We start from the raw sequence: 20,702 nt of genomic DNA on the forward strand, positions 1-20,702 counted from the left end.
TCATTGTATGACATGAAACTAAATTTGGACTTTGTTCTCTAGGGAATAGGGAAGTCACTGAAAAACTTTAAATGGGAGCTTAACATGATCATATTTGCAATTCAGAAAGATTTATCTATAGGCTATCCAGAAGATAGATTTGATAGGGGTCAGGGGCAGTGGGAGCAGTGGTACAAAGGGTGAACCAAGTTGGAAGGCTGGAAGAATATCTAAGTAGACAAGAGCAGTATCCCAGGACAGAGGCACTAAGTTCCCAAACAGAGGTTGTTGCAGAGGGGGGATGGATAAAAGAGGAGAGCTAATGAAACATGGTAGGAAGATTGAATTTCCAGGAACTCATGACCAATAGGCCATGAGAAGTGAGAAGAAGAAAGGCTTAGGATGGGACTTTTAGAATTCTATTAGCCTGAATGACTTAGAGAATGATGCCATTAAACAGGATAGGGAATTCTACAGGAGAAGCAGATTTTTAACCATAGCAAAAACAGAATGAGTATTCTGTGCATTGTATGCTGTTTACAAAACACAGTTGTTAAGGAATGCCGTGTGTTTTTTTTGTTTCAGCATACACAAATATAATTATGAAACACATATAGTTTGTGGCAGTGAAAAGAAAAAGGAAGGTATTTCTCTGCTCCTTTGATAAGGTGTTTTTTTAACACAGTCATGGAGAACAGTCACACAGGGTCTCCCTGGAGCACAAAGAACACCTAGAAAACTGCTGGCCAGGAGACCAGTGCCTTCCTTACTCAAACAGAGCTTCCTTTCTGCTCAAAATGAAGGCTGCTGGGGTTTATTTTCTTTAAGCATTGCTCTATAGGGATCTTATAATCTTCAGTTAAAAAAATAAAACTATGAAAATGATGTCTTTTATTATTTTAATAATGAGTTACATTTAATGTTGTTTTAAGACAATAAAAAAGAAATTTGTGATTCTGATCTGATTTTCAGACCATAGACTTCTAAGGAAGCCTGTTAGAAATTATGGCCTAATGAGCATGGGATCTCTAAACTTAAACATTTGAATTAATAACAAAAATATGTAATTTTAATTGGTAACATTAATGCTAGAATTTTTTTCCAAGAACATGAACAAGATATAGTAGCTGCTTTTTCTAAAACTGGTTTTCAAGGTAAAAGTGTTAGAAAATTTCCAGTTTGGATTTAATGTTAGGTTCTCCTTTTTTATGCCAGTTTTTCCAGATGTCTTCAAGAGCCCCTTTGAAGAGGTAATAAATTATTTGATCTCTTATTTGTTGAAAATAATCCTATGCTTGAATGAATTAATAAATCACTGACTTGTGACCATTACACATGACCTGAGGCTAAAGTCCACTACCTTCTTCTTCTCAGCTAATTCCATTACTTCAGCTGGTCAAGGAGGCCTCACAGTTATTGCCAGTGAGTATGTGACATTCCCAGAATTATTAATGGATACCCCTTTGAACTGTGCCAAGGACAAGTTGTCAGTTCATGCAGCTATAAAATTATTCAACTGGAAGAGACTGATGAGATCACCTGAGCTCACTAATCCCTCACCCAGAGGCATGACCCCACTGAAATGAGGCTTCCTCAGCAAAATGTTTGTATTTAGAACAACACTGAAGAAAGAGAAAAAGGGAAAAGAGCATAGGTGCCAAAATGGTAATGATGAGGAAGCTGTTGATCTTCTTAGAAACAATGCCCCCTCCTGCACCTCAACTGAACCAGGGAGTGACTCACTGGACAAGGTTTTCTGAGAGTCAGAGAACCAGGAATTGAAGCTTGAGGCTTGTGATGATCCGGCCATAACAACTGGCACGTACCCCAGCACATGACCTGGGAAATGATTTCAGATCTCCCTCGTAAGTTGAAGTTGTACTATCACAAAAGATAAATAATAATGGATTTACACGGTGAGTTAGTTATACAGTGTAAGAGCTGGAAGAGTAGGAATAATTTTCATTTTTTTAAATAGAATTTATGTGACTGAAATTCCTAACAAAAGCCCACCATGTAATAGGGGCCAGAGTGGAAGTGGGCTCACAGGACCAGGAGATGTTCTTTCTTGTTATGTCTTCACCCCGCTCACAAGCCCCTGTGACAACTTGAGCTCCATGGTACATGATTTGAAAACCCTTCCTCATTTATACAGATGAGGAAATGGATCTTTTTGTCAGGGATTGCTTACTTGCAAGGCACAAAAACCTACTCAAAGTCTCTTAAGTAAAGGGGAAGATATTGACAGCAGAAGGGGGATGCTGATATAACCCGCACATCAAGTGAATGATCTGTCCTCCCAGACCCTAGAGCTGGGATCCCACAAGAGTCTAAGTGTATCTGCTTGTTCTGTCTCTGCAGACAGATGTAGCAATGCTATGAAGTTCAAAGTGGGTTCTTTCCTATTTTCTCAAATTTGACAATTAGACCCACAGCTGGCAACAAAAGTGCTAAATAGTCCTCATTCTAATTTCAGAGAACAACCAGCTGTGGGGTCAGACAGAGTTTGCTGAGAGGTACTTTTCAGCAGAACCAGTGCTACAAAAACTCACCACCTCACTCCTAATACATATAAAAGAGGACAGAGGGAGCCGTGAAGGTCTCCTTTAGTCTGGGAAGATTAGCATTTATGAAGAGAAACTGTGTCCACGTCTTACCTCACTTCACCTCATCACAGGTTAAACCCTTCACCTACTCTACATCCTCACTGAAGAAGATGGACTTGCCTACCACACTGACTAGCCTCACATTAAATTTATGATAGAAAATTTAAGCGAACTCTCTACACTGTCTAATCTTTGTATATTTCCATAGTGAATCTGGTTTTCCTCTTGTTAAAACTGCTGTATTATACCTTCCCTCTGCTCAAACCAATAATAACCTTGTCTCCTGCACTCAACCGGTAAATTTTTGTTAGGAAATAGACATAATCAGAAAAGAACTGTCTCATCTTCTCACCAGCAAATGTATCCACCAATGTACATGCATCTGGTACCCTTAACCTCCACTTATTACAACACTGTCCCTGTCCCCAAGGCCAACTCTTCCATTTAAGAATTAAATCTGATCCCCTTTTCTACTTAAAAAGCTTATACACATCCTTCCTATGTCATCAATTTACCCATCTCTGCTGTATTATTCCCATTAATACACAGTATTGAAAAATAAGTAAATAAAATACTTTGAATCAATGTCTCCCTTTAGTTCTTGACCCATTTCTCTGTAAAACTTTAAAACAAAATTTTAATATTTGCTTACTTTGATATTAATTTATCTATTCAACTTTCTTTGGATTAGTACTTGCACAGCATATATTTTCCCATCCTATTACTTTCAACCTTTCTGTTTTCCCATATTTTTAGGTATGTCTTCTGAGAGCAACATATAGTTGTCATTTTTAAATTCAGTTTGGTAATATTTGTTTTTAATGACAGCATTTAGGCCATATATATTTAATGTAATTATTGACATGTTTGGACTTCATTCTACCATCTTACTGTGTGCTACCTATTTCCTCACCAAGTTCTATGTTCTTAATGTCTTTATTATATAGCATTTTTCTGATTGAGATTATTCCAGTTTTCCCCTCTATAACAGTTATACATTTTTTTTTTTACTATTTTTAGAAGTTACTCTAGAGATCACACAATTTAGCAAAACCCAACATTAACTGGCACTTTTACCTTTCCTAATACAATGTGAGAAACTTGTTTCTCTCTGTTGTTGTGTATTTTAATTCTATATATATATAGACCCAAAAGAAATTATAACTACTGTATTATACAGTCATTTATATTTATACACATGTACCCTTTTGGTTGCTCTTTATTCTTTTCTGCATCTCCTAGTTCCCGTCTGGTTTCATTTTTTCCACTACCTGGAAAAAAAAATCTTTAGTGTTCCTTTCAGTGCATAATTCATGTCTGCTGGAAAAAATTCTTTTCTTCACAAGTTTTTGGTCTGAAAATGTCTTTATTTCATTATTGACAGATTTTTTTTAGATGTTTAGAAATCTAGCTTGGCAGTTATTTTCTTTCTAAACTTTGTAGAAAATTCCATTGTTTCTGATAAAAAAGAGAAATCTCATTCTAACTTGCTTCATGAGGTTCCTGTGGCTAGTTTTTTTTTTTTTTTTCTTTGTGGCTTAGTTTTCAGTCCTTTTGCTATTGTTAGGCTAAGTGTGGTTTATCCTTTCAGTTATCTTAGTTGGATTTTGTAGTGTTTCTTGAATCTCTGATTTGATATTCATGAACAAGCTTGGAAAATTCTCAGCCATTGTCTTTTCAAATATTGCTTGTGTCTCATTTTCTCTCTCCCTTGCTTCTTCCAAGACTCCAATTGTTCATGCTAGATGTTCACACTCTATTTCCTGTCAACCTTAAAAATGAAATAACAAGGTCTTAACTATCTAAAATGAGCCAAACGCTATAACAGCAGAGAAATTGCAATTTGGGACAAGCAAACTATAAAAAGCCATAAGCAAATCTAAGGAGACAAAGGGAAGGTCAGCTTTTATTATGCTTTAGGAGGAAACTGGGGAGGGCTGTGGCGGGTTTTGTTTTGTTTTGGTTTTTAATTGGCTGCAAGAAGTGGGAAGCTTGTTGCTGGATCAGAAGGAAATCTCTTTCTTCCTTCTGGGGTCTGCAAGCTGGGGTGAGTGATATGTGCATGAGAGCCCTCCCTTCATGGCTTCCTGACTCCATTTTGATTTACTCTTCATTTGTTCATTTTCATGCTCTTATTTCATAACCTTTTCTTTGTATTTTCCATTCCTTTTTTTCTTTATATATCATTCTTATAATCATTTTTACCTATCTCCTAGTTCACTAATTCTATCTTCAACTATGTCTAATGTTATTAAATCCATCCACTGAGTTTTTAATTTCAGGTAAATTCAGCTTTAGAAATTTCAATTTTTTTTTCTAGCTTCCAATTTTCTGGCAGATTTCCTAATCTAACCTTAATCTCCATGAGCAAAGTAAGAATCTTAAAGATAAGTCCATTATCTGATGCTCCTTTGAGTCTGTTTCTACTGTTAGGGCTTTGTTTTTTTTTTCCCTTTGTTTTCACTCATGTCATTTAATCTCCTAATATGACTGGTTATTTTATTGAGTGTCAAACACTGTATATTAAGACACTGTAAAATAATTTGAGGCCTAGAATGATGTTATCTTACTCAAGAATTTATGTTTTCTTCTGGCAAGTACTTAAGGGGCACTAGCAATGTGAGGTTTCCTTAATTCAGTTTTAAGGACTGAGTTTATTTGAAGCTGGGCTTCACTCCCTGCCAAACTTGAACTACTTCTGATTCACACTTATTCCAAGAGTTAGCTTCTTGGGATTCCAACTCAAAGCCTCGTGGAAGATGACTACTTGGTTCTCCCCGTTGGCACACTCTGGATTACATATTTTGGCCTGTTAGTCTCTTGAATCTGTTAAAGGTGCTGTTCACTTTCTCAGCCTCTCAACTACATCTTCATAATCTCCTAATGGAAAAGTAGACCTCATTGTTGGTTTTACCCTTCTGGGTTTCTGTCCTCTTCCAAAACTTAATGTTTTTCACCATTTTGTTAGATATCCAATACCTTCAGGTAAAGAGATTTTGTAATTAGTCTTGCTTTTCTAGTTGTTCTCAGAATTCGTATATAAAACTTAGGCAAGCACTGCCGGAAGCAGAAATCCATAGAGAGAGCTGACTGTAGTCAGTGTCTCTGTGTCCTCTTCTTCCATTTTCTCTTCTATTCTTAACAGCTTTATCCGTCACTCTTCCACTGCAGGCTCTCTTGTCAAGATCACAAAGTGGGGCTTCCCTGGTGGCGCAGTGGTTGAGAGTCCGCCTGCCGATGCAGGGGACACGGGTTCATGCCCCAGTCCAGGAAGATCCCACATGCCGCGGAGCGGCTAGGCCCATGAGCCATGGCCGCTGAGCCTGCGTGTCCGGAGTCTGTGCTCCGCAACGGGAGAGGCCACAACAGTGAGAGGCCCGCATACCGCAAAAAAAAAAAAGATCACAAAGTGATCAAGTCTCAGTCCTCATCTTACTTGCTCACCCAGTAACATTTAACTGAGATGACTTTCTTTCTTGAAACATTTTCTTTACTTGGCTTCTGGGAAACCATACTCTCTGACATGCCTTCTCTGTTTCCTTTTCTGGCTCCTCTTCCTTTCCCCATCATCTTGATGTTAGTAGCGTTAACTTGTGGACCCCCTCTCTTCTCTATCTACACCCACAATGCAGGTGATCTCCTTCAGTCTATGGCCTTAAATATAAAACATCAAAAGTATGTTGATCAGTTCCAAACTAATATCCCTAGCCTTGACCTTTCATCTGAGCTCCAGACTATTACATCTCTTTTCCTGACAACTTCACTTAAATGTTTAAAAAGCATCTCAAACATTAAGTTCTAAAAATGAAATCTTAATTTCCTACCCATCTCCACCCAGCTTCTCAAAACAGACACTTAAAAGCTACCTTCAATACTGCTCTTTACCTCACTTTCCACATCAAATATATTAGCAAATCCTACTGGTTCCACCATCAGAATATATTCTGCATCCAACTGTGTCTCATCATTAAAATCATCTTGGTTTAAAAAACTATAGTCCTTCTCCTAGAATTCTTGAAACCTCCCAACTGGTCTTTCTGCTCCCACCCTCATCTTCATCCCCTGCCACCACCACCACTCCCACAAAGTATTTCCCACCCAACGTGATGCTTCAAAACTGTAAATGTAATCACGTCATTCCTCTGCACAGAAATCTCCAATGTCTTCCCATAACACAAGATAAAATGCAAACTCTTTATTATGGGATACAAATCCCTAAAACATCTGCACCGTGCCCACTTTTCTGAACTTAACTCTTGCCACTCTTTACCTTACGCAAATCACTCCAATTACACTGGTCCCCTTGCTTTTTCTCAAACACAAACTCATTTCTACCTTAAGGCCTTCATACTTGCTATTTTTTCTGCTGGGAATGCTCTACCTTTCTCAAGATTCATTCTTTTACATCATTACATCTATATTCAGATGGCATCTCTTCCAAGTGATCTCCCCTGACTATCCTATCTAAAATAGTTCTGTTCCTGTACCACTCTCCCCTTTCCCTTGGCTTTATTTATGAAGTTCTTATTACTATCCAATGTTATATCTTTTATAGGTGTACTTGTGTTTGTCTGGTTGTCTAGTTCCCCCACACACGAGAACAGAGCCATTGTCTTATTTATGACAATATTCTCACAACCTAGAACAGAGCCTGGCACTAAGAGAAACTCAATAAAATATTTGTTAAATGAATGAACAAATGAACAAGGAACACAGTTGTATTATCAATAAATGGTTGAGATGGTGGTGTTTAGGAAACAGAAGTTATTTAGATCTGTGTTTCTCAAAGTGTGTTCACAGACCAGTAGTATCAGCATCACCTGGGAGCTTATTAAAAATGCAAATTCTGGGACACCCCACCCCCACTCCAGACCTACTGAGTCAGAAACTGGAGGTGAGGAGAGCAATCTATGTTTTATCAAGTCCTTCTAGAGATTCTGATGCATGATAAGTTTGAGAACCACTGGTTTCAGGGATAGGTCAAACCTGGCCCACTGCCTATTTTTGTAAGTCAAGTTTTATTGAAACACAGCCACTTCCAGTCATTTACATATTGTCTAGGCTGCTCTTGCACTAAAACAGCAGTGTTGAGAAGTTGCAACAGAGATCTTATAGCCTACAAAGCCTATAATATTTACTCTCTGGTCCTTTGCAGAAAAAGTTTAGTTATCCCTAGTTTAGACTAATACCTTACACCATATATTTACGACAGAGTAAACACATACATGTATCTCCTTCCCATCTAAATACCACTGACATTTAAAGGAAAGATATGGTTAAAGAAGGATCCATAACAAAAAAACAGGAAAGCATGGCATCAGTGGACCAGAAAATGTGAGGAATTTCCAGTACACAAATAGTATTTGGGGGAGGGGAGAAAACAGATTTACAGAGAAATGAGTAGGAGAAACTGCAACACAAGATCCCAGTAGAAGCTATTGCAAAAGGAAGCAAAATTTCCTAAGAAAATCCTGAATGAGTTTTATGCTCTGAGCTCATCAGACCAAATCAGTCCTGGAGAAATCATTGGATGAGTCATTAAAGGACCAGTCAGAAGATCTAGCCAGTAACCCTTTGAGCAAAGATCTGTGCAGCTGGCTGCACGTCATTTACAAACCAAGCTAAAAGGCTTTGGGAAAGGCTCCTGGCTTAAGTTCTGGGGCCTGAGAAGCAGAGTCAAGCAAGGCTTCCACAGTGACAGCAGAGGACAGGAAAAAAAGGGCATCCTGACTCTAGCATTTGCCACTAGGGTAAACTGTCATGTACAGGTCTCTAAACTGGGTGTTCTGGAATCAGAGACTCCCAGAGTAGCTTCTGGGAATGGAGAGGGACAATGTGCAAGGTAAGGATGGGAAGCCCACTTTTACTCAGTGAACAAGCTACTTACCCACCGTTACAGGTTAAATTGTATCCCTCAAAAAGATATGTTGAAGTCCTAATCCCTAGTACATCAAAACACGACCTTATTTGGAAACAGGTCATTGAAGGTATAATTAGTTAAGATAAGGTTCTAATGAAGTATGGTGGGCCCTTAATACAATATGATTTATATGTCCTTATAAGAAGAGGACAGAGACAGAGAGAGGAAAACACCATGTGAATACAAAGAGACACATAGACACAGAGGGAAGATGACCATGTGAAGACAAAGGCAGAGCATGGATTTATGTTATCACAGCCAAGCAGTGCCTAGGGCTACCAGAAGCTGGAAGAAGCAAAGAAGGATATTCTCCTAGGGCTTGGAGATTGTATGGGCTTGCCAACACCTTGATTTTGGATTTTTAGCCTCTAGAACTATGAGAGAATAAATTTCTATTGTTTAAAGCCACCTAATTTGGGGTATTTTGTTAAGGCAGCCCTAGGAAACTAATACACCAGCACTCTGGGCCCACATTCCACTGTGCTCTTCCTTTAGCAGCAAAAGTGGAACATGCATTAAAAGACAAGTAAACAGGGATTCTCATCTGGCCAAGGAAACAGACCTTACCAACAATAAGAACAGATAATCATCACCAAGTATTTAAGGAAAATGAACCCTATTGGGAAGGATCATCTGATTCAAATAACAGAACTAAAACCTACAGAAAATTAATAGGGACAACAGAATAAGACCTTAAATAAGTATAACATATATTTGGAGAGATTTGAGACGATAGTACATTCATGAGCAAAAATATGACTGCTATAAAAAAAGAGAACAATTGGAGTTCTTAGGAATTAAAACTATTACTGCCAAAATTTTTTAAAACTGCATAGCACAATATTGTATAATATAGGAGAAAAGCACACACAGAAGACAACAAAATACCTTTGGGCATGCAAGAATACATGCATATTTAAGAACACATATCAAATATACTAAATAGAAACAGTGGTGGGGAAAATGAAAATGCAAATCAGGGATGAAGTTTAGAAAAATAAATGAATGAAACAAGATTCTTACCTGGACAAATGATAACACTGCACTATGAAGTAAGGTGTTATAATTAAGTCAACTCTTTACACTCAGACAAGATCGGGCACATTCAGGGTGGTATGGCCCTAGACAACTCTTTACATTCAGGATTCAAAAAGGAAAAAAATATATTAGTAGAGGAACTGAATTCCATAACAGATATAGTTAAGGACCAACTTCTAGAACTAAAAGACTAAACTGAGGACTCCTCCCAAAATGCAGTACAAAAAAAAAAAAAAAGGAAAATGTTAAAGAAAAGTTAAGGGACATGGAAAAGAGATCTAGATGATTTGAAATACCTCTCATGTAAGTCCTCAGAAGCATGGAATGGAAATGTGAAAATAAATATAAAAGAAAATTTCCTGGAGCTACAGAAAAACACTAGACTTCAGATCAAAGGGCTTTCTAAGATGAATTAGGGAGTGAGGGAGCTCAGGAATCTATACTTATTCAAACTTGGTGAATTTTCAGGCTACCAAGGATAAGGAAAAAAATCCCAAAACCTTCCATAGACAAAAAACAGACTAATTACTTTAGGGAAAAGTATCTAGGTTCCAAGCAATTGAAGAGAGAGTGGGTGGTTACACATATTCCTAAAATTTGGCTCTAGAAAAAAGCTAGGCAGTAGATAGTATTGCCAGAAGGGATGTCATTAATAATGAACTAAGGCTACTAAAAATATCACTTTCCTCATAAAGCCTCACATTCTGGCAGGAATAAGGCACTTATTCTGGTCCTGGCTGTCAATGAACTGGTGCCAAAATGTTAATACCCCATCACGCAACTTTTCATACGAAATCCATCTCACATAAGAAGCAGAGTTTATAAGATCACATTCTACTGTCTACATATTCCTAATCCAAAATAATTTCTGTAATTCTAAATATGTAGCGTAAGTTCATAACATAAATCCTCCATGAATCTCATTTTGTAGACACCACTGGGGCCAGAGAGGGGAGGCTGTTCCAGAATCACACACTTGTAGGTGGCAGAACAAGGTCTGAGATCCAAGGCTCCTTGATTTTGTAGCCACTGTGTCATGCTGAGAGCTTGGCACTGATCTTTCTACACTCTTGTGTTTGGTCTCCTTTGTGATGAAGGGTGTGCATTTGTGCCACTGGAAGGGTTGGTGAAGAGTCCAGAGACTCACAACAGAGCAAATCTCTCTGTTCTCTGCAGAAATCCTCATTCTTGGCTTAACAAGCTCACCAGCCAAAGGCAGTAAATCTGATCTTGCTTCAGGTTACCAAAGGGGTGAGGTGTGTAATAGTGTTGGGAAAACAGCCACTTGAAAACTCACATCTGGACCTTGTTCCATGACTATAATACTAAATACTTCATTCTATTGGGACAGACACAAACAGTCTGACACATCCATCAGTCACCACCATGACTTCCTTGGTTTTCAGATCCCTGGACATTATGGATAAAAGTTAAGCAATATCTCTAGCAGTAGTTCCTCTTCAAAAGCAACCCCAGAATAATCATTAAAATCCCATGGACTAGTCAAGATAGTGAGACATGCTTTCAAATTAAGAGACACTATTTCTTCTTTTTAAAAAATTATTTTTTAATCTACCAAAAAGTAAATCTAGTGTAAAATTCATTGAATATTGTTTTAAAAACTTGAAATTCAAATACAGAATAGTCGGTTAGTGTCTAAGTTTTAGGCATACCTAAATGCCATACCTACTAAAGTTTCCTAAATCTGTATCACATAGGCTATAAAATAAAATGTCTTTATCTGTACAAGGCAAATCAAGTCTTTCTGAATTTTCTTTAAGGCCAATTGTTTTCATATAGCTAGTATCTTACCTTCTTCTCATATTTCTATTAGTCAATCCCAAACCACATTTCCTTCTTCATAGTAATCTTTTGACAAAATCCATCCTTTGGTTCTTTTCAAAGAATAACACAGAAACTGTGACTAATTCATAAGAAAAGGGCAGTGAAAACCAAAATTATTTTAGATTTTCATTACGTTTGTGCAATATCTCTAGTAGAGGGGGAATGGTTTTCCCGACAACTTTCTGGATGGAAAATATGAGTGGTAAAGACACCAAGCTTGTGTAGTTAAACAATTTTAAGATAGAATTCCTTTTTCCCTTGGCAACTAAATGCTTAATTTTCATCATTCAACATATAATTTTAAATTAGGGCAACCAGATTTGTAACATGAAAACTAAAATTTTATTACTCAGTTACACTTGTATACTACACAAGTCATACCAAAAGAAAGAGAAAAATATTTTTTAAACAGTCTTGTACAATGAAGACTCAGGAATCTTCCCCCTGAAGTGACTATAGAAAAAAAGAACACATTGTCTGTTGAGAGCTGAGCTAAATTTGTTCCATTAAGGCTAGTGAGATTTATTTTTCACTTCTAAGGAGATAAAGGAAGAAGAATGAACATTGTCTTTCAGAAAATTCGGAATACTGCCAAAATTCTGCCTCCCACTTTGGCATTCTGCCTTTATCCGGAAAGATAATACCTTCTATATTATAATAGCTTATGGTAAGAAGAACTGTCAATAAGAGGAGGGAGGCTGCAGGGAGGGACAGAGGAATACTGCCAAAATTCTGCCTCCCACTTTGGCATTCTGCCTTTATCTGGAAAGATAATACCTTCTATATTATAATAGCTTATGGTAAGAAGAACTGTCAATAAGAGGAGGGAGGCTGCAGGGAGGGACAGAGGAAAAGAACAATATCAAGAAGGGAAAATTTTGAGGTCAACTGACCCACGATTTGGGTCTTGGTTTGCGTTTGTTTACACAAACAGAATTTAAAAGTCAAATAGCCCCTTTAGCCTTGCGGCGTACTTAAAAATGGCTGTCTGGGAATTCCCTTGCTTTCATCAAATAATTGATGAGTGAAAATTGCAACAGCTTGGTCTTTCTGTTGTTCCTAGATGGCATAAGAAAACCTTAATATGTTAAGTGTCTTTCCAGTGATGAAAAACTCTGCTGTGTGGTTTTATAAAATCACTCAAATTATCAATGCTTTTGCTAATCCTTTCCCACTTGTCAAAACAAATATTTTCTAAGGAAGGCTCCAGTTTTCATTAAAATATTCAACTGGATGCAAGCAAAGTAAACAATAAATCTCCAGAGTAGGCATCTACCGGATCTCACAAGCAGGAGAGATTTTTCCAGACTTGAAAGAACAAGTACTCAGTGAATCCAAGGTGAGAGGTAAAGGGAGGCTGAGAACGAGTCAAGAATCTGATGAACCTGTTTTCTTCTCATTGTCCCACTTCCTTGTTTGCTTTTTTTCACATATCCTATTGAATATCAAGATTTGGCTTCTTATGAATAAGATGCTTAATAGAGAAGCACGTTAGCTTTTTCAAGCCCATAAATACCTTTTAAATGTTCACAGAATTTTACAACAATCTGATGAAAAAGTATTGAAAAACATAGTTTGTATAATTGTGTCATTAAAAAAAATTTTAACTATTACTAAAGGAGTTCAGTGCTGTTGAATACAAAATATCAATACTTAGGATTGCTATTTACATTTATGAGCTAAAAGGAATCTTCAGAATTGTCTAGTCTAATTTCCTCGTTCTACATTTTTGTTTTATTTTCTCCAAGCAATGTATTTTGTTTGCTTTGGGGTTATGTTAAAGAAAATGGAAAATTTTTCAGAAAAAAGGAATAGATGATAACTTTTTTAAAAAGAAAAGAAAATTAACGAAAAGGGGGATTTGAGTGTATTGAGCAATATAGGAAAGATATTTACAGGACATAAAATCATTTCCAATGGAAAGAAGACATATAGGTTTGTCAATTTGCTGGGGTATCTTTTGTTTTTCTCTGTTTTTCTGAGTATTTTCTGAGATGGCCAGTTTTATACAGCATAGAATCAAGTGAGAATGGAACCAAAGTAATTTGCAAAGTTGAGAGATGGCTGTGACGAGTCCCCTGATCTTGGTTCCGGTCTGTCTACTGAACTCGGTACGCTCCAACAGAGATTATAATTCACCTGATGCAACAAGTGAGAAACAAGGGAAAAAACTGTTAAGAGCTCTATGGTAGGAGAGATTATGGCTATCGTCTCCACTTATTTTTAGTATCCCTTCTTTTGAGTGTGTGTCTAACAGCTAATAGAAATCAAATCATCTGCTTGGATGTGACTTTAGATGCTATATTATTATAATAAGTCCAGTCTCTAACATTCTCAATAAGGAATCATACAGTGACAGAGAACTCACTATTTTGTGAGACAATCTATTTCTATAAATACCAGCCATTGTTCCTAATGCTGCTATCCAGAGTCTCAACCTGAAAATAATTTCCTTATCTCCTCCTGTCCATCTCCCACAACAACAACAAATCCCCTTTCCAGACATTGCTACATCTGTTAATGATATAACTGTTTGTCAAACTAAAAAACTCTGTGTTCCCTTCCATCTAAAAATTGTCTTGATTTACCAAGACTTGATTCCACTTTGGAATCTATAGCTTCTGTCCCTACCCAGTTTCACTGATAACATACCATCACTTCTGCTGTATACTCATTCATCGTATAGACCAGGGGTCCCCAACCCCCGGGCCATGGACTGGTACCGGTCCATGGCCTGTTAGGCACCAGGCTACACAGCAGGAGGTGAGTAGCAGGTGAGCGAGCGAAGCTTCATCTCCCATCGCTCGCATTACCTCCTGAACTCCACCTCCTGTCAGATCAGCAGCAGCATTAGATTCTCACAGGAGCATGAACCCTGCTGTGAACTGCGCATGCGAGGGATCTAGGTTGCGCCCTCCTTATGAGAATCTAATGCCTGATGGTCTGAGGTGGAGCTGAGGCGCTGATGCTAGCGCTGGGGAGCAGCTGCAAATACAGATTATCATTAGCAGAGAGGTTTGACTGCAGAGAGACCATAATAAATCAATTGCTTGCAGACTCATATCAAAACCCTATCAGTGAGTGGCAAGTGAAAACAAGCTCAGGGCTCCCACTGATTCTGCATTATGGTGAGCTGTATAATTATTTCATTATATATTACAACGTAATAATAGTAGAAATAAAGTACACAATAAACGTAATGTGCTTGAATCATCCCGGAGCCATCCACCCCGGTCCGTGGAAAACTGTCTTCCACGAAACTGGTCCCTGGCGCCAAAAAGGTTGGGGACTTCTGATATAGACCAGCTCTAATACAATATGGAAGGAGATTATACAGGTCATGACCATCAGGAGGGAACACTGAGGACCATCTTGGAGGCTGGCAACCACACAATGTGGCAGGAAAGATGACCACTGACAATGTTAGGATCCTTGAAGAAGTGGGTATCTTTCCCGATAGGTCTAGGAAAAAAAGCTCTAGAAATAATGCTAATTGGCTCCGTTTAGAGTGTGTGCCCGTTCATGAACCAATAATTATGACCAGAGGAATGGACTCCTTTAATTGAGCACATCAGGGTCATCTGCCTACCTATAGCTCGTGAGGGAGAATGGTGTCATCTCCACCTAAACCACTGAATCAGAAAAGAGGGGATGCTGGACAGAAAAATTACATATGTCCTCTGTTCTACTTCACACTTGAACTGCTTTATTAGTCTTCTAAGCCTCTTTGCCTTCCTTTGCAAATGGCACATGGCTAACAAATTAATCTTCCTAAAACTCAACTTGGATTAAGCTGTTTCTTTTACCAAAATCTTCCTAAATAGCTCCTCACTGCTTATAAGGTAAGTCCTTAGTCCTTAATCTGGCATTCACACTCTTCTACAATCTGACTCCAAACTCCTTTCCTAGTCTAATCTATAATTTTTCACCTCTCTGAAAAACCAATTTACTCACTCTCCTCCTAAAATGGCTTTGACTCCATGGCCTTGTTCACATTGTTCTCATTCCTTATCTCCAAGAATGTCTTTTTCTCTCTTCTTCCCTTATTCAAAGTCCACCCATTCTTCAAGTACACCTTTTGAGTTTACTTTCATACAGCTTTCTATACTCATCCCAGCCTGAAGGAACTTCCTCTCCCTTTCTCTCTGGTGATAATATTTTTGTTGTATCATTCTTTGGCAAGTATGATGTACTGCTTTATTCTATCATGAATTCATTCAATAAATAACACATTATCTACCTATAGCTACTTATTTAGATTGCAAACTTTAAGAAACAAAGATTATGGCTTAGATATCTTTTCATCCCATGTAAGGCTTGGTTTGCAATTAATAAACACTTGTTTATTTGATTTTGATTGTACACCTCTGGGTATTTAAAGATATGAATGTCTTTAACCCAGTTTAGGAATTCAACTTTCTGATCAATGTACACATTAAGGAAAAATGCTGTTTCCATTGACTCTTTAATCACTATACAATGACACTCACATATTTTTTTAATTCCTTCTGCACCCTAGGTTCAACAAATTCCACACTTGAGGAAAGACTGTTCAGAAATTAGAAGGTACTCCAGTTCTAAAAAGATGTGTACTTTCAACCACATATCTGCAGAAAATGAATTGTGACTTTCCAAACTGTATTGAATTACGGAAGCAATAATCTAGATGATTTTAGTCAACAGTTAAACACTACTACTCCAAGCTATCAATCTGCAATGATTAGATTCACCACAGTTTTAAAGATTTACACTTTTAAAGGAGGCTGTTTGGAGCAAAGCACAGTCAATGCAAATGGCTTCTAGGAAACTATTTCTGAAGGAATTTGGCTATTTATGTCTTTGGCCAGAATTACTTGAGTTTTGGCTAGCAGTCTGTATTTTGCTTTCCTGGTAGAAACGTGTACTCACAGTATTCTGCCTGCCAGGATTCCTCGCCAAAAGGGAACCCACACCACTTCATCATGAAAGGACAAGAACTCTCCCAGGTAGACTACTGGTGTGTACTCTAAATGAAAAGAACCCACCCATTTTTATATCCTTACCAAGTAGCTACTAAGACAGTGTTCTAGGTATTATGGATAAACACTGAACTAAGTGTTATAGATATATAAAATCATCCAAAGGTTACTCTAGAAAGAGTGCCAACCCAAAACAGCATGCAAGATCTACATCCGTAGTAAGGATAATGTGTCATACATAATTAGAGGAGAGAGTTTTGTGTGGGCTGGGAGAACTCAAGAAAGGTCTCATAAAGAAAAGGGATCTAACCAGTGGATCACTTAGTACAGGCAGGTAATTTAGTAGAAGCTCACCAGGAAATAGGACTGAAAATGACATATTCTAGACCAATAGGATGTGAAAAGAGAGCTTAGACAGGGATATGCTTGGTAAAAGAAGGTAGGTAATTTGGGAATACACTAGAGAAGAGTTTTGGTAGTCTGTGTTTTGTCCTACAGACAATGGAGATTTTTGAAAGTTTCAGAGCACCAACAAAACAGTTTTAATATAAAATGAGAAATAAAAAATCACTAAAATAATTTTTGAAGAAAAAGAGACAATTAAAAACAATCTTTTTAAACAGAAATCACAGATAGTTTAGAAAGGAATTAATAAAGCTTAAAGTCAACATTATGAGCAGGAAGTATAGAATTTAAACATTACAGTGGTAAAATCATATATAACTGAAACAATTCAGCATTTTCATTCATATTTAGTACTCTTTCCTGATTATAAAACAATCCATATTCATAGGATTCCTTAGAAATTTTAACTATGTAAAAGATAACTAGAAACTTGGTAAGAAGGAAAATTATAAGTAAAAATTTTAAAACTGTTGTGATATAAAAGGGGTATCAGGGGGCTTCCCTGGTGGCGCAGTGGTTGAGAGTCCGCCTGCCGATGCAGGGGACGCGGGTTCATGCCCCGATCCAGGAAGATCCCACATGTCGTGGAGTGGCTGGGCCCGTGAGCCATGCCGCTGAGCCTGTGCGTCCGGAGCCTGTGCTCCGCAATGGGAGAGGCCACAACAGTGAGAGGCCCGAGTACCGCAAAAATAAATAAATAAATAAAAAATAAAAGGGGTATCAAAAATTTTGCTCTGGGACTTCCCTGATGGCACAGCGGTTCAGACTCTGCACTCTCAGTGCAGGGGGCCATGGTTTGATCCCTGGTCAGGGAACTAGATCCCACATGCATGCCGCAACTAAGAGTTCGCATGCCACAACTAAGGAGCCTGCATGCCACAACTAAGGAGCCTGTGAGCCACAACTAAGTAACCCACCTGTTGCAACTAAGACCTGGCGCAACCAAATAAATAAATAAAATTAAAAAAACTTTGCTCTAAAATTCAAGTACTTCCTTTTTGTGAGAACTTTACTCAAAGCCTATTCACAGATACTTTTGACATGGTTATGTCACGCTTTTAACTAGTTTATCAGTTTGTAGCACTTCAGTTGTAACAACTTAGAAAAGTTTTGCTGCTAGGTGCTGGCATATTAACAGCTTCAGAAAATTAAAGCTCATGTTGAGAGTAAAGACCAAAACAGAAAACCTAGTCAAAAAGTGGGCAGAAGACCTAAATAGACATTTCTCCAAAGAAGACATACAGATGGCAAAAAAAACACATGAAAACATGCTAAACAACACTAATTATTAGAGAAATGCAAATCAAAACTACAATGAGGTATCACCTCACATTGGTTAGAATGGGCATCATCAGAAAAATCTACAAGCAATAAATGCTGGAGAGGGTGTGGAGAAAAGGTAACCCTCTTGTACTGTTGGTGGGAACGTAAATTGATACAGCCACTATGGAGAACAGTATGGATGTTCCTTAAAAAATTAAAAATAGAATTACCATTTGACCCATCAATCCTACTACTGGGCACATACCCTGAGAAAATCATAATTCAAAAACATATATGGGGCTTCCCTAGTGGCGCAGTGGTTGAGAGTCTGCCTGCCGATGCAGGGGACACGGGTTCATGCCCCGGTCCGGGAAGATCCCACATGCCGCGGAGGCTAGGCCCGTGAGCCGTGGCCGCTAAGCCTGCGCATCCTGAGCCTGTGCTCCGCAACGGGAGAGGCCACAACTGTGAGAGGCCCGCGTATCGCAAAAAAAAAAAAAAAGATATATGCACCCCAGTGTTCATTGCAGCACTATTTACAATAGCCAGGTCATGGAAACAACCTAAATGCCCATTGACAGATGAATGGATAAAGAAGATGTGGTCCATATATACAATGGAATATTACTCAGCCATTAAAAGGAACGAAATTGGGTCATTTGTAGAGATGTGGATGGACCTAGAGACTGTCATACAGAGTAAAGTAAGTCAGAAAGAGAAAAACAAATATCCTATATTAACGCATATATGTGGAATCTAGAAAAATGGTGCCGATGAACTGGTTTGCAAGGCAGAAATAGTGACACAGATGTAGAGAACAAACGTATGGACCCCAAGAGAGGAAAGGGGGGGGTGGGATGAATTGGGAGATTGGGATTGACATATATACAGTAATATGTATAAAATAGATAACTAATGAGAACCTGCTGTATAGAACAGGGAACTCCACTTCACTGTACAGTAGAAACTAACAAAACATTGTAAAACAACTATATTCCAATAAAACAATACAATTTTTAAAAAACATAAAAATTTTACACTCACCAGTTAGAATAATCTCAAGTATAGAAACAAACAGCTACTTGCATTTAAAATTATTACAAAGTAATTTACATTCCTAATGACCCTGAGCCATGAACAAAACATTAAATTACATAGCATTTAATCTGCTTAAGGTCTTGAGAGATTACTATCAAGAATAATTTTCTTTACATAGAGATCAGACTTGTGGTTGCCACAAGGGGTGGGTGGGAGAGGAATTGACTGGGAATTTGGGGTTGGTAGATGCAAACTATTACATTTAGAATGGACAAACAACAAGGTCCTACTGTATAGCACAAGGAACTACATCCAATATCCTGGAATAAACCATAATGGAAAAGAATATAAAAAAAGAATGTACATATGTGTATAACTGAGTCATTGCTGTACAGCAGACATTGTCTGCTGTACAGCAGACATTGGCACAACATTGAAAATTAACTATACTTCAATTTAAAAATTTTGAAAAAGAATAATTTTCTTTAAAACTTTTGGACCTAAAGGGGAAATTTTAAATTATTTAAATCCACAATTATTCAAAAGAAATGATAAACTGTGATAATAATAATTAGCTTGGGGGCTTCCCTGGTGGCACAATGGTTAAGAATCTGCCTGCCAATGCATGGGACACGGGTTTGAGCCCTGGTCCGGGAAGATCCCACATGCCATGGAGCAACTAAGCCCATGCACCACAACTACTGAGCCTGTGCTCTAGAGTCCATGAGCCACAACTACTGAAGCCCATGGGCCTAGAGCCCCTGCTTTGCAACAAGAGAAGCCACCACAGTAAGAAGCCCACACACCGCAACAAAGAGTAGCCCCCACTCGCCTCAACTAGAGAAAGCCCACGCCCAGCAACTAAGACCCAACACAGCCAAAAATAAATAAATAAAATAAATAAATTTGTTTAAAAAATAATAATAATAATTAGCTTGGGAAAGTTGTCTATTATAATAACAGTTTTAAAACTAGAAAAACATGAAAAATTAAATAAGATAAAATAAATTAAAGTTGCAATTACATTCAAAGTCAATATGATCCTAATTATGACTTGTAAAAATATCTGGAATACAAGGCACAGCAGTCACTATTTTAACAAGCTTTTAAGACTATTTCTCAGTCAGAATGTCACCACACTTAAAAGGAGTGCTTATTATTGAATCAAAATATCTTTTGAGCAAAAAGTTAAAGCATAAGTTGGACTGTTACAGGTACAAAATAATTGAGGGATATTATAAAATAATTATACCTCTTAATAAGTTTCATTCCAGCTAGAAATCCAGGTTAGCAGAAGTCAAACAGGAAAAACAAGCATTTTAAAAGTTGAGTGCAAGATGAGAAATGCTAACTGAAGTATTTGTGACACTTGTTTTATGTTTTGTGGCTCTGGACATTTACTAATTTTCCCTGCCTAGACTCTTCCTCTTTCAGTGGTTCTTCATTCTGGTATTCAGCCTTTCCCAATGTAGTCTTTGTGCTCTGAAGGAAAATGATCTCTTCCCCAGCTGTAGATATGGACTCCGGATCAAACCATACCTGAAGCTCTCACTTTCCATTTCAAAGCCAATGTGTTTCTAATATTGCTTTGTCATTTTTAACTGATTTGTATTACCTTATAAATATATGTTTTAAATTATATCATATTTA

The 20,702-nt window shown here is 37.7% G+C and overlaps 1 long non-coding RNA gene across 1 annotated transcript in view; it reads right to left on the minus strand.

The window, feature by feature from the left end:
* Nucleotides 1-20,702, minus strand: part of LOC117199840 (uncharacterized) — a 75,056-nt gene that overhangs the window by 1,443 nt on the left and 52,911 nt on the right. The window lies entirely within an intron of this gene.

The sequence above is a fragment of the Orcinus orca genome, chromosome 9 (genome assembly GCF_937001465.1).
Source record: "Orcinus orca chromosome 9, mOrcOrc1.1, whole genome shotgun sequence".
NCBI classification, from domain to species: Eukaryota; Metazoa; Chordata; class Mammalia; order Artiodactyla; family Delphinidae; genus Orcinus; species Orcinus orca.